Source organism: Pseudophryne corroboree, unplaced genomic scaffold (assembly GCF_028390025.1).
Source record: "Pseudophryne corroboree isolate aPseCor3 unplaced genomic scaffold, aPseCor3.hap2 scaffold_373, whole genome shotgun sequence".
Classification (NCBI taxonomy): domain Eukaryota; kingdom Metazoa; phylum Chordata; class Amphibia; order Anura; family Myobatrachidae; genus Pseudophryne; species Pseudophryne corroboree.
This window is the reverse complement of record NW_026970023.1, coordinates 322,508-336,099: the sequence shown is the minus strand read 5'-3', so window position 1 is coordinate 336,099 and position 13,592 is coordinate 322,508. Positions and strand designations below refer to the sequence as shown.

The following is a 13,592-nucleotide window of genomic DNA, read 5'->3' as shown; positions in this document are numbered from 1 at the left end:
CCTTGTGCACTATCCTGACTTCTCCTCCCGTCTGCTTACTTTGTGCCTTCCAATGCACAATGCAAACTACAGGTAGTGCTGCAGGGCCCACACCCTTTTACTTGCCTTACAGAGCAGCTCTGGAGCTGTTACAGTGCCCAGCTGCTGCAAGAAATCTGCTTGAATGCTTCAGGGGATGGGGCATGGCCAACATGAGCCCCACACCAAAAGAGGGTGGAGGTGTTTAATGCGAACTAGGGGTCATCCAAGCACCGCAAAAGGCCGCCATGCCCTGCACGCCCCTTTTCTCTTTTCATATGCAGACGAGGGTTGAAGCCAACTTTGACCCACTGCTTGGATGACATCACCATATGCAAATCCATCTGCGGCAGGCCTTCCCCCAGGAATGCTTGCACTAGTTGTTGCATTTGGTTTGTTGTTTGGGGGTGCTTCAGTATTAGGCAGCCTTCTGCCCTCCCATGTTCATCTGAAAATATATGTTCTCCCTGCAGTTGTTGTCCCCAGATGAGAGTTCCCTTGTGTTGCCTCAGTTAAATCTCCTTTACTTGACAGAGATGTGCATGAGCAGCGGCCCTCCCCAGCCCTATTCCAAATCATACTTATTTTGCATAGGAGATACCATGGTCATGAAGATTTTTCTCCCAGGGTGAGGTTTATTCATTGCATTTTGGGTATGCTGACCCCTGTGATTTCCCCAAATGTGGGAAACTTGACTGCATTATTTGTGGTAGTGGGAGGCTGTGTTTGTGATTTCTTCTGGTCAGCTCTGGTAAAAGTCAGATTTCTTTGTCTCAGATTTTCCTTTAGCCTTGTTCTTCTTTCGAGAGTTCCCTTGTGCTGCCTCAGTTGGATCTCCTTCACTTTACAGGGGGGTACCCGAGCAGCGACCCTCCCCAGCTCTAGCCCAACTCCTACTTACCTGCCAGGTGAGATACTATGATCATGAAGGTGCTTCTCCCAGGGCAAGGCTCACCCATTGTACTCTGGGTGTGCTGCTCCTGCGATTTCCCCAAATGTGGGAAACTTGACTGCATAATTTGTGTTTCCCCTGGTCGGCTCTCGTATAATTCAGATCTCTTTGTCTCAGGTCTCTCTCCAGCCTAGTTTGCTGTCTGTTTCCACTTCTCTTTTCTTCAGCCGCTCCCTTCTATACCCTTGTGCACTATCCTGACTTCTCCCGTCTGCTTACTTTGTGCCTTCCAATGCACAATGCAAACTACAGGTAGTGCTGCAGGGCCCACACCCTTTTACTTGCCTTACAGAGCAGCTCTGGAGCTGTTACAGTGGCCAGCTGCTGCAAGAAATCAGCTTGAATGCTTCAGGGGCTGGGGCATAGCCAACATGAGCCCCACACCGAAGGAGGGTGGAGGTGTTTAATGCAAACTAGGGGTCAGTCAAGCGCCGCAAAAGGCCACCATGCCCTGCACGCCCCTTTTCTGTTTTTATATGCAGACGAGGGTTGAAGCCACCTTTGACCCACTGCTTGGATGACATCACCATATGCAAATCCATCTGCGGCAGGCCTTCCCCCAGGAATGCTTGCACTAGTTGTTGCATTTGGTTTGTTGTTTGGGGGTGCTTCAGTATTAGGCAGCCTTCTGCTCCACCCTCCTTTGGTGTGGGGCTCATGTTGGCCATGTCCCATCCCCTGAAGCATTCAAGCAGATTTCTTGCAGCAGCTGGGCACTGTAACAGCTCCAGAGACGCTCTGTAAGGCAAGTAAAAGGGTGTGGGCCCTGCAGCACTACCTGTAGTTTGCATTGTGCATTGGAAGGCACAAAGTAAGCAGACGGGAGGAGAAGTCAGGATAGTGCACAAGGGTATAGAAGGGAGCGGCTGAAGAAAAGAGAAGTGGAAACAGACAGCAAACTAGGCTGGAGAGAGATCTGAGACAAAGAGATCTGAATTATACGAGAGCCGACCAGGGGAAACACAAATTATGCAGTCAAGTTTCCCACATTTGGGGAAATCGCAGGGGCAGCACACCCAGAGTGCAATGGGTGAGCCTTGCCCTGGGAGAAGCACCTTCATGATCATAGTATCTCACCTGGCAGGTAAGTAGGAGTTGGGCTAGAGCTAGGGAGGGTCGCTGCTCGGGCACCCCCCTGTTAAGTGAAGGAGATCCAACTGAGGCAGCACAAGGGAACTCTCGAAAGAAGAACAAGGCTAAAGGAAAATCTGAAACAAAGAAATCTGACTTTTACCAGAGCTGACCAGAAGAAATCACAAACACAGCCTCCCACTACCACAAATAATGCAGTCGAGTTTCCCACATTTGGGGAAATCACAGGGGTCAGCATACCCAAAATGCAATGAATGAACCTCACCCTGGGAGAAAAATCTTCATGACCATGGTATCTCCTATGCAAAATAAGTATGATTTGGAAGAGGGCTGGGGAGGGCCGCTGCTCATGCACATCTCTGTCAAGTAAAGGAGATTCAACTGAGGCAGCACAAGGGAACTCTCATCTTGGGACAACAACTGCAGGGAGAACATATATTTTCAGATGAACATGGGAGGGCAGAAGGCTGCCTAATACTGAAGCACCCCCAAACAACAAACCAAATGCAACAACTAGTGCAAGCATTCCTGGGGGAAGGCCTGCCGCAGATGGATTTGCATATGGTGATGTCATCCAAGCAGTTGGTCAAAGTTGGCTTCAACCCTCGTCTGCATATGAAAAGAGAAAAGGGGCGTGCAGGGCATGGTGGCCTTTTGCGGCGCTTGGCTGACCCCTAGTTTGCATTAAACACCTCCACCCTCCTTTGGTGTGGGGCTCATGTTGGCTATGCCCCAGCCCCTGAAGCATTCAAGCTGAATTCTTGCAGCAGCTGGGCACTGTAACAGCTCCAGAGCTGCTCTGTAAGGCAAGTAAAAGGGTGTGGGCCCTGCAGCACTACCTGTAGTTCGCATTGTGCGTTGGAAGGCACAAAGTAAGCAGACAGGAGGAGAAGTCAGGATAGTGCGCAAGGGCATAGAAGGGAGCGGCTCAAGAAAAGAGAAGTGGAAACAGACAGCAAACTAGGCTGGAGAGAGACCTGAGACAAAGAGATCTGAATTATACGAGAGCCGACCAGGGGAAACACAAATTATGCAGTCAAGTTTCCCACATTTGGGGAAATCGCAGGGGCAGCACACTCAGAGTGCAATGGGTGAGCCTTGCCCTGGGAGAAGCACCTTCATGATCATAGTATCTCACCTGGCAGGTAAGTAGGAGTTGGGCTAGAGCTGGGGAGGGTCGCTGCTCGGGTACCCCCCTGTAAAGTGAAGGAGATCCAACTGAGGCAGCACAAGGGAACTCTCGAAAGAAGAACAAGGCTAGAGGAAAATCTGAGACAAAGAAATCTGACTTTTACCAGAGCTGACCAGAGGAAAGCACAAACACAGTCCCCCACTACCACAAATAATGCAGTCAAGTTTCCCACATTTGGGGAAATCACAGAGGTCAGCATACCCAAAATGCAATGAATGAACCTCACCCTGGGAGAACAATCTTCATGACCATGGTATCTCCTATGCAAAATAAGTATGATTTGGAATAGGGCTGGGAAGGGCCGCTGCTCATGCACATCTCTGTCAAGTAAAGGAGATTCAACTGAGGCAGCACAAGGGAACTCTCATCTGGGGACAACAACTGCAGGGAGAACACATATTTTCAGATGAACATGGGAGGGCAGAAGGCTGCCTAATACTGAAGCACCCCCAAACAACAAACCAAATGCAACAACTAGTGCAAGCATTCCTGGGGGAAGTTCTGCAGAAGATGGATTTGCATACGGTGATGTCATCCAAGCAGTGGGTCAAAGTTGGCTTCAACCCTCATCTGCATATGAAAAGAGAAAAGGGGCGTGCAGGGCATGGCGGCCTTTTGCGGTGCTTGGATGACCCCTAGTTCGCATTAAACACCTCCACCCTCCTTCGGTGTGGGGCTCATGTTGGCTATGCCCCAGCCCCTGAAGCATTCAAGCTGATTTCTTGCAGCAGCTGGGCACTGTAACAGCTCCAGAGCTGCTCTGTAAGGCAAGTAAAAGGGTGTGGGCCCTGCAGCACTACCTGTAGTTTGCATTGTGCATTGGAAGGCACAAAGTAAGCAGATGGGAGGAGAAGTCAGGATAGTGCACAAGGGTATAGAAGGGAGCGGCTGAAGAAAAGAGAAGTGGAAACAGACAGCAAACTAGGCTGGAGAGAGACCTGAGACAAAGAGATCTGAATTATACGTGAGCCGACCAGGGGAAACACAAATTATGCAGTCAAGATTCCCACATTTGGGGAAATCGCAGGAGCATCACACCCAGAGTACAATGGGTGAGCCTTGCCCTGGGAGAAGCACCTTCATGATCATAGTATCTCACCTGGCAGGTAAGTAGGAGTTGGGCTAGAGCTGGGGAGGGTCGCTGCTCGGGTACCCCCCTGTAAAGTGAAGGAGATCCAACTGAGGCAGCACAAGGGAACTCTCGAAAGAAGAACAAGGCTAAAGGAAAATCTGAGACAAAGAAATCTGACTTTTACCAGAGCTGACCAGAGGAAAGCACAAACACAGTATCCCACTACCACAAATAATGCAGTCAAGTTTCCGACATTTGGGGAAATCACAGGGGTCAGCATACCCAAAATGCAATGAATGAACCTCACCCTGGGAGAAAAATCTTCATGACCATGGTATCTCCTATGCAAAATAAGTATGATTTGGAATAGGGCTGGGGAGGGCCGCTGCTCATGCACATCTCTGTCAAGTAAAGGAGATTCAACTGAGGCAGCACAAGGGAACTCTCATCTTGGGACAACAACTGCAGGGAGAACATATATTTTCAGATGAACATGGGAGGGCAGAAGGCTGCCTAATACTGAAGCACCCCCAAACAACAAACCAAATGCAACAACTAGTGCAAGCATTCCTGGGGGAAGGCCTGCCGCAGATGGATTTGCATATGGTGATGTCATCCAAGCAGTGGGTCAAAGTTGGCTTCAACCCTCGTCTGCATATGAAAAGAGAAAAGGGGCGTGCAGGGCATGGTGGCCTTTTGCGGCGCTTGGCTGACCCCTAGTTTGCATTAAACACCTCCACCCTCCTTTGGTGTGGGGCTCATGTTGGCTATGCCCCAGCCCCTGAAGCATTCAAGCTGATTTCTTGCAGCAGCTGGGCACTGTAACAGCTCCAGAGCTGCTCTGTAAGGCAAGTAAAAGGGTGTGGGCCCTGCAGCACTACCTGTAGTTCGCATTGTGCATTGGAAGGCACAAAGTAAGCAGACGGGAGGAGAAGTCAGGATAGTGCACAAGGGTATAGAAGGGAGCGGCTGAAGAAAAGAGAAGTGGAAACAGACAGCAAACTAGGCTGGAGAGAGACCTGAGACAAAGAGATCTGAATTTTACGAGAGCCGACCAGGGGAAACACAAATTATGCAGTCAAGTTTCCCACATTTGGGGAAATCGCAGGGGCAGCACACCCAGAGTGCAATGGGTGAGCCTTGCCCTGGGAGAAGCACCTTCATGATCATAGTATCTCACCTGGCAGGTAAGTAGGAGTTGGGCTAGAGCTGGGGAGGGTCGCTGCTCGGGTTCCCCCCTGTGAAGTGAAGGAGATCCAACTGAGGCAGCACCAGGGAACTCTCGAAAGAAGAACAAGGCTAGAGGAAGATCTGAGACAAAGAAATCTGACTTTTACCAGAGCTGACCAGAGGAAAGCACAAACACAGTCCCCCACTACCACAAATAATGCAGTCGAGTTTCCCACATTTGGGAAAATCACAGGGGTCAGCATACCCAGAATGCAATGAATGAACCTCACCCTGGGAGAACAATCTTCATGACCATGGTATCTCCTATGCAAAATAAGTATGATTTGGGATAGGGCTGGTGAGGGCCGCTGCTCAGGCACATCTCTGTCAAGCAAAGGAGATTCAACTGAGGCAGCACAAGGGAACTCTCATCTGGGGACAACAACTGCAGGGAGACCACATCTTTTCAGATGAACATGGGAGGGCGGAAGGCTGCCTAATACTGAAGCACCATCAAATATCAAACCATATGCAACAACTAGTACAAGCACTCCTGGGGGAAGGTCTGCAGCAGACGGATTTGCATATGGTGATGTTATCCAAGCAGTGGGCCAAAGTTGACTGGAACCCTCATCTGCATATGAAAAGAGAAAAGGGGCATGCAGGGCATGGCGGCCTTTTGCAGTGCTTGGATGACCCCTAGTTCGCATTAAACACCCCCACCCTCCTTTGGTGTGGGGCTCATGTTGGCCATGCCCCATCCCCTGAAGCATTCAAGCTGATTTCTTGCAGCAGCTGGGCACTGTAACAGCTCCAGAGCTGCTCTGTAAGGCAAGTAAAAGGGTGTGGGCCCTGAAGCACTACCTGTAGTTTGCATTGTGCATTTGAAGGCACAAAGTAAGCAGACGGGAGGAGAAGTCAGGATAGTGCACAAGGGTATAGAAGGGAGCGGCTGAAGAAAAGAGAAGTGGAAACAGACAGCAAACTAGGCTGGAGAGAGACCTGAGACAAAGAGATCTGAATTATACGAGAGCCGACCAAGGGAAACACAAATTATGCAGTCAAGTTTCCCACATTTGGGGAAATCGCAGGGGCAGCACACCCAGAGTGCAATGGGTGAGCCTTGCCCTGGGAGAAGCACCTTCATGATCATAGTATCTCACCTGGCAGGTAAGTAGGAGTTGGGCTAGAGCTGGGGAGGGTCGCTGCTCGGGTACCCCCCTGTAAAGTGAAGGAGATCCAACTGAGGCAGCACAAGGGAACTCTCGAAAGAAGAACAAGGCTAGAGGAAAATCTGAGACAAAGAAATCTGACTTTTACCAGAGCTGACCAGAGGAAAGCACAAACACAGTCCCCCACTACCACAAATAATGCAGTCAAGTTTCCCACATTTGGGGAAATCACAGGGGTCAGCATACCCAAAATGCAATGAATGAACCTCACCCTGGGAGAACAATCTTCATGACCATGGTATCTCCTATGCAAAATAAGTATGATTTGGAATAGGGCTGGGGAGGGCCGCTGCTCATGCACATCTCTGTCAAGTAAAGGAGATTCAACTGAGGCAGCACAAGGGAACTCTCATCTGGGGACAACAACTGCAGGGAGAACACATATTTTCAGATGAACATGGGAGGGCAGAAGGCTGCCTAATACTGAAGCACCCCCAAACAACAAACCAAATGCAACAACTAGTGCAAGCATTCCTGGGGGAAGTTCTGCAGAAGACGGATTTGCATACGGTGATGTCATCCAAGCAGTGGGTCAAAGTTGGCTTCAACCCTCATCTGCATATGAAAAGAGAAAATGGGCGTGCAGGGCATGGCGGCCTTTTGCGGTGCTTGGATGACCCCTAGTTCGCATTAAACACCTCCACCCTCCTTTGGTGTGGGGCTCATGTTGGCCATGCCCCATCCCCTGAAGCATTCAAGCTGATTTCTTGCAGCAGCTGGGCACTGTAACAGCTCCAGAGCTGCTCTGTAAGGCAAGTAAAAGGGTGTGGGCCCTGCAGCACTTCCTGTAGTTTGCATTGTGCATTGGAAGGCACAAAGTAAGCAGACTGGAGGAGAAGTCAGGATAGTGCACAAGGGTATAGAAGGGAGCGGCTGAAGAAAAGAGAAGTGGAAACAGACAGCAAACTAGGCTGGAGAGAGACCTGAGACAAAGAGATCTGAATTATACGAGAGCCGACCAGGGGAAACACAAATTATGCAGTCAAGTTTCCCACATTTGGGGAAATCGCAGGGGCAGCACACCCAGAGTGCAATGGGTGAGCCTTGCCCTGGGAGAAGCACCTTCATGTTAGCATAAAAATAAAGCCAGAAAATGAAGAGCTGTTTAATCAGTCAATTGGATTTTTTTGCCAGCATATTTCTTTTTTCTCTGCAACCCACTGCTAAATTGTGCTTCCTAGCTGTTTTTATAAAATCACTGAATCAAATCTAACTCTGATTACATCAGAGAAGGCCAGGTACCCTACACCATAACAGGGGTTTTCGAAATTTTGACTTGTCTACTTAAATATCACCAAAATCTGATCACAAGGTCAATTACGTCCCTGGGTGGGATTGAACCACCAACCTTTTGATTAATAGCTGAACACACTAACCGATTGCGCCACAGAGACACTTTGCAAAAAGTACATACTGACAAAGACTAATAAGCATTCATCTAGAACGTTTCCTAGAAAAACTTTAAAAAGTCAATAATCTGGAGAGTTTTTGTAAGATGTTTCTTCCAGCAACCAATGAAGAAACACATTGGTACTTTCGCATGATGAGTGAGTGCTTCAGGATCTCTTGCACTTACATGTGCAGCAGAGTACTGCACTGGAAGCATGCTGGGCCCATAACCCAGAGGTAGGCAGATTGAAACTATCCTTTGCTATATGCATTTTTTTTTTGTTCATTAAAGTAATCCAAAACTGGGATTGATATTTTAGCTTTTATTTTTACTTAAAGTACAATAACTTTTACCATTTTAATTTTTTTTAATAGTATATTGACAGTATTGTTTTCTTTCAAAAATCCAATTAATTTTCTTTACCCGATTATTAAAATGGTAATTGACAAAAACAAACTACATTGTCACCAGAAGAGCAATACAAAATGTACAAGTGATATATTAAAATCATCTTTTCAGCTTGAATTTCAATGATGCATTGGGGCAACGATTTTGTGAGAAACATCTTCACCCTTAAATAAAGATTTTCTTAATTCCTTACCTGTGTGCTAATTAGATATCACCTTGTTTTCACATTAAACAGACTTCCACATGAGAAAGCAGCAAGGATGCAGTGGCGTTAATGTTTCCTGGTGTCAACCTGTATTATTTCAGTAGATATTGAAATGAGGATGCATCTTGCTGCCTTTCCAATGAAGCAAGTTTAATTTAGTAATAGGTGAAAAACCATCACTACAAATATGTTAATCAGATACTTGGCTTTGTGGACACTTTTCAGAGAACAAATTAGTTAGCATAAAAATAAAGCCAGAAAATGAAGAGCTGTTTAATCATTCAATTGGATTTTTCTGCCAGCATATTTCTTTTTCTCTGCAACCCACTGCTAAATTGTGCTTCCTAGCTGTTTTTATAACATCACTGAATCAAATCTAACTCTGATTACATCAGAGAAGGCCAGGTACCCTACACCATAAGAGGGGGTTTGCAATTTTGACTTGTCTACTTAAATATCACCAAAATCTGATCACAAGGTCAATTACGTCCCTGGGTGGGATTGAACCACCAACCTTTTGATTAATAGCTGCACACACTAACCGATTGCGCCACAGAGACACTTTGCGAAAAGTATATACTGACAAAGACTAATAAGCATTCATCTAGAACGTTTCCTAGAAAAACTTTAAAAAGTCAATAATCTGGAGAGTGTTTGTAAGATGTTTCTTCCAGCAACCAATGAAGAAACACATTGGTACTTTCGCATGATGAGTGAGTGCTTCAGGATCTCTTGCACTTACATGTGCAGCAGAGTACTGCAATGGAAGCATGCTGGGTCCATAACCCAGAGGTAGGCAGATTGAAACTATCCTTTGCTATATGCATTTTTTTTTGTTCATTAAAGTAATCCAAAACTGGGATTGATATTTTAGCTTTTATTTTTACTTAAAGTACAATAACTTTTACCATTTTAATTTGTTTTAATAGTATATTGACAGTATTGTTTTCTTTCAAAAATCCACTTAATTTTCTTTACCCTATTATTAAAATGGTAATTGACAAAAACAAACTACATTGTCACCAGAAGAGCAATACAAAATGTACAAGTGATATATTAAAATCATCTTTCCAGCTTGAATTTCAATGATGCATTGGGGCAACGATTTTGTGAGAAACATCTTCACCCTTAAATAAAGATTTTCTTAATTCCTTACCTGTGTGCTAATTAGATATCACCTTGTTTTCACATTAAACAGACTTCCACATGAGAAAGCAGCAAGGATGCAGTGGCGTTAATGTTTCCTGGTGTCAACCTGTATTATTTCAGTAGATATTGAAATGAGGATGCATCTTGCTGCCTTTCCAATGAAGCAAGTTTAATTTAGTAATAGGTGAAAAACCATCCCTACAAATATGTTAATCAGATACTTGGCTTTGTGGACACTTTTCAGAGAACAAATTAGTTAGCATAAAAATAAAGCCAGAAAATGAAGAGCTGTTTAATCACTCAATTGGATTTTTCTGCCAGCATTTTTCTTTTTCTCTGCAACCCACTGCTAAATTGTGCTTCCTAGCTGTTTTTATAAAATCACTGAATCAAATCTAACTCTGATTACATCAGAGAAGGCCAGGTACCCTACACCATAACAGGGGGTTTGAAATTTTGACTTGTCTACTTAAAGATCACCAAAATCTGATAACAAGGTCAATTAAGTCCCTGGGTGGGATTGAACCACCAACCTTTTGGTTAATAGCCTTACACACTAACTGATTGCGCCACCGCGACACTTTGCAAAAGTACATACTGACAAAGGCTAATAAGCATTCATCTAGAACGATTCCTAGAAACATTTTAAAAAGTCAATAATGTGGAGAGTTTTTGTATGATGTTTCTTCCATCAACCAATGAAGAAACACATTGGTACTTTCCCATGATGAGTGAGTGCTTCAGGATCTCTTGTACTTACATGTGCAGCAGAGTACTGTAATGGAAGCATGCTGGGTCCATAACCCAGAGGTAGGCAGATTGAAACTATCCTCTGCTATATGCATTTTTTTTTTGTTAATTAAAGTAATCCAAAACTGGGATTGATATTTTTGCTCTTTTATTTTTACTTAAAGTACAATAACTTTTACCATTTTAATTTGTTTTAATAGTATATTGACAGTATTGTTTTCTTTCAAAAATCCAATTAATTTTCTTTACCCGATTATTAAAATGGTTATTGACAAAAGCAAACTACATTGTCACCAGAAGAGCAATACAAAATGTACAAGTGATATATTAAAATCATCTTTCCAGCTTGAATTTCAATGATGCATTGGGGCAACGATTTTGTGAGAAACATCTTCACCCTTAAATAAAGATTTTCTTAATTCCTTACCTGTGTGCTAATTAGATATCACCTTGTTTTCACATTAAACAGACTTCCACATGAGAAAGCAGCAAGGATGCAGTGGCGTTAATGTTTCCTGGTGTCAACCTGTATTATTTCAGTAGATATTGAAATGAGGATGCATCTTGCTGCCTTTCCAATGAAGCAAGTTTAATTTAGTAATAGGTGAAAAACCATCCCTACAAAGATGTTAATCAGATACTTGGCTTTGTGGACACTTTTCAGAGAACAAATTTGTTAGCATAAAAATAAAGCCAGAAAATGAAGAGCTGTTTAATCAGTCAATTGGATTTTTTTGCCAGCATATTTCTTTTTCTCTGCAACCCACTGCTAAATTGTGCTTCCTAGCTGTTTTTATAAAATCACTGAATCAAATCTAACTCTGATTACATCAGAGAAGGCCAGGTACCCTACACCATAACAGGGGTTTTCGAAATTTTGACTTGTCTACTTAAATATCACCAAAATCTGATCACAAGGTCAATTACATCCCTGGGTGGGATTGAACCACCAACCTTTTGATTAATAGCTGAACACACTAACCGATTGCGCCACAGAGACACTTTGCAAAAAGTACATACTGACAAAGACTAATAAGCATTCATCTAGAACGTTTCCTAGAAAAACTTTAAAAAGTCAATAATCTGGAGAGTTTTTGTAAGATGTTTCTTCCAGCAACCAATGAAGAAACACATTGGTACTTTCGCATGATGAGTGAGTGCTTCAGGATCTCTTGCACTTACATGTGCAGCAGAGTACTGCACTGGAAGCATGCTGGGCCCATAACCCAGAGGTAGGCAGATTGAAACTATCCTTTGCTATATGCATTTTTTTTTTTGTTCATTAAAGTAATCCAAAACTGGGATTGATATTTTAGCTTTTATTTTTACTTAAAGTACAATAACTTTTACCATTTTAATTTGTTTTAATAGTATATTGACAGTATTGTTTTCTTTCAAAAATCCAATTAATTTTCTTTACCCGATTATTAAAATGGTAATTGACAAAAACAAACTACATTGTCACCAGAAGAGCAATACAAAATGTACAAGTGATATATTAAAATCATCTTTCCAGCTTGAATTTCAATGATGCATTGGGGCAACGATTTTGTGAGAAACATCTTCACCCTTAAATAAAGATTTTCTTAATTCCTTACCTGTGTGCTAATTAGATATCACCTTGTTTTCACATTAAACAGACTTCCACATGAGAAAGCAGCAAGGATGCAGTGGCGTTAATGTTTCCTGGTGTCAACCTGTATTATTTCAGTAGATATTGAAATGAGGATGCATCTTGCTGCCTTTCCAATGAAGCAAGTTTAATTTAGTAATAGGTGAAAAACCATCCCTACAAAGATGTTAATCAGATACTTGGCTTTGTGGACACTTTTCAGAGAACAAATTTGTTAGCATAAAAATAAAGCCAGAAAATGAAGAGCTGTTTAATCAGTCAATTGGATTTTTTTGCCAGCATATTTCTTTTTCTCTGCAACCCACTGCTAAATTGTGCTTCCTAGCTGTTTTTATAAAATCACTGAATCAAATCTAACTCTGATTACATCAGAGAAGGCCAGGTACCCTACACCATAACAGGGGTTTTCGAAATTTTGACTTGTCTACTTAAATATCACCAAAATCTGATCACAAGGTCAATTACGTCCCTGGGTGGGATTGAACCACCAACCTTTTGATTAATAGCTGAACACACTAACCGATTGCGCCACAGAGACACTTTGCAAAAAGTACATACTGACAAAGACTAATAAGCATTCATCTAGAACGTTTCCTAGAAAAACTTTAAAAAGTCAATAATCTGGAGAGTTTTTGTAAGATGTTTCTTCCAGCAACCAATGAAGAAACACATTGGTACTTTCGCATGATGAGTGAGTGCTTCAGGATCTCTTGCACTTACATGTGCAGCAGAGTACTGCACTGGAAGCATGCTGGGCCCATAACCCAGAGGTAGGCAGATTGAAACTATCCTTTGCTATATGCATTTTTTTTTTGTTCATTAAAGTAATCCAAAACTGGGATTGATATTTTAGCTTTTATTTTTACTTAAAGTACAATAACTTTTACCATTTTAATTTGTTTTAATAGTATATTGACAGTATTGTTTTCTTTCAAAAATCCAATTAATTTTCTTTACCCGATTATTAAAATGGTAATTGACAAAAACAAACTACATTGTCACCAGAAGAGCAATACAAAATGTACAAGTGATATATTAAAATCATCTTTCCAGCTTGAATTTCAATGATGCATTGGGGCAACGATTTTGTGAGAAACATCTTCACCCTTAAATAAAGATTTTCTTAATTCCTTACCTGTGTGCTAATTAGATATCACCTTGTTTTCACATTAAACAGACTTCCACATGAGAAAGCAGCAAGGATGCAGTGGCGTTAATGTTTCCTGGTGTCAACCTGTATTATTTCAGTAGATATTGAAATGAGGATGCATCTTGCTGCCTTTCCAATGAAGCAAGTTTAATTTAGTAATAGGTGAAAAACCATCACTA

The 13,592-nt window shown here is 43.4% G+C and overlaps 10 non-coding genes and 2 pseudogenes across 10 annotated transcripts; 2 read left to right on the top strand and 10 right to left on the bottom strand.

Moving 5' to 3' along the window:
- Positions 1–595: 595 nt before the first annotated feature.
- LOC135021730 (U1 spliceosomal RNA) lies at positions 596–759 on the top strand. Its single transcript, XR_010218947.1, has one exon. It is a non-coding gene; the product is annotated as a U1 spliceosomal RNA (small nuclear RNA).
- Positions 760–911: 152 nt separating this feature from the next.
- Positions 912–1,074, top strand: LOC135021807 (U1 spliceosomal RNA). Its single transcript, XR_010219018.1, has one exon. It is a non-coding gene; the product is annotated as a U1 spliceosomal RNA (small nuclear RNA).
- An 825-nt stretch (positions 1,075–1,899) lies between these two features.
- Positions 1,900–2,062, bottom strand: LOC135021776 (U1 spliceosomal RNA). Its single transcript, XR_010218993.1, has one exon. It is a non-coding gene; the product is annotated as a U1 spliceosomal RNA (small nuclear RNA).
- Positions 2,063–2,214: 152 nt separating this feature from the next.
- LOC135021733 (U1 spliceosomal RNA) lies at positions 2,215–2,378 on the bottom strand. The gene has a single exon (XR_010218950.1). It is a non-coding gene; the product is annotated as a U1 spliceosomal RNA (small nuclear RNA).
- A 674-nt stretch (positions 2,379–3,052) lies between these two features.
- Positions 3,053–3,215, bottom strand: LOC135021822 (U1 spliceosomal RNA). Its single transcript, XR_010219033.1, has one exon. It is a non-coding gene; the product is annotated as a U1 spliceosomal RNA (small nuclear RNA).
- A 152-nt stretch (positions 3,216–3,367) lies between these two features.
- On the bottom strand, positions 3,368–3,531 carry LOC135021693 (U1 spliceosomal RNA). Its single transcript, XR_010218911.1, has one exon. It is a non-coding gene; the product is annotated as a U1 spliceosomal RNA (small nuclear RNA).
- A 685-nt stretch (positions 3,532–4,216) lies between these two features.
- On the bottom strand, positions 4,217–4,368 carry LOC135021871 (U1 spliceosomal RNA; annotated as a pseudogene).
- Positions 4,369–4,520: 152 nt separating this feature from the next.
- LOC135021758 (U1 spliceosomal RNA) lies at positions 4,521–4,684 on the bottom strand. Its single transcript, XR_010218976.1, has one exon. It is a non-coding gene; the product is annotated as a U1 spliceosomal RNA (small nuclear RNA).
- A 695-nt stretch (positions 4,685–5,379) lies between these two features.
- Positions 5,380–5,521, bottom strand: LOC135021795 (U1 spliceosomal RNA; annotated as a pseudogene).
- A 152-nt stretch (positions 5,522–5,673) lies between these two features.
- LOC135021835 (U1 spliceosomal RNA) lies at positions 5,674–5,837 on the bottom strand. The gene has a single exon (XR_010219044.1). It is a non-coding gene; the product is annotated as a U1 spliceosomal RNA (small nuclear RNA).
- A 674-nt stretch (positions 5,838–6,511) lies between these two features.
- On the bottom strand, positions 6,512–6,674 carry LOC135021791 (U1 spliceosomal RNA). Its single transcript, XR_010219007.1, has one exon. It is a non-coding gene; the product is annotated as a U1 spliceosomal RNA (small nuclear RNA).
- Positions 6,675–6,826: 152 nt separating this feature from the next.
- Positions 6,827–6,990, bottom strand: LOC135021933 (U1 spliceosomal RNA). Its single transcript, XR_010219128.1, has one exon. It is a non-coding gene; the product is annotated as a U1 spliceosomal RNA (small nuclear RNA).
- Positions 6,991–13,592: the final 6,602 nt, after the last annotated feature.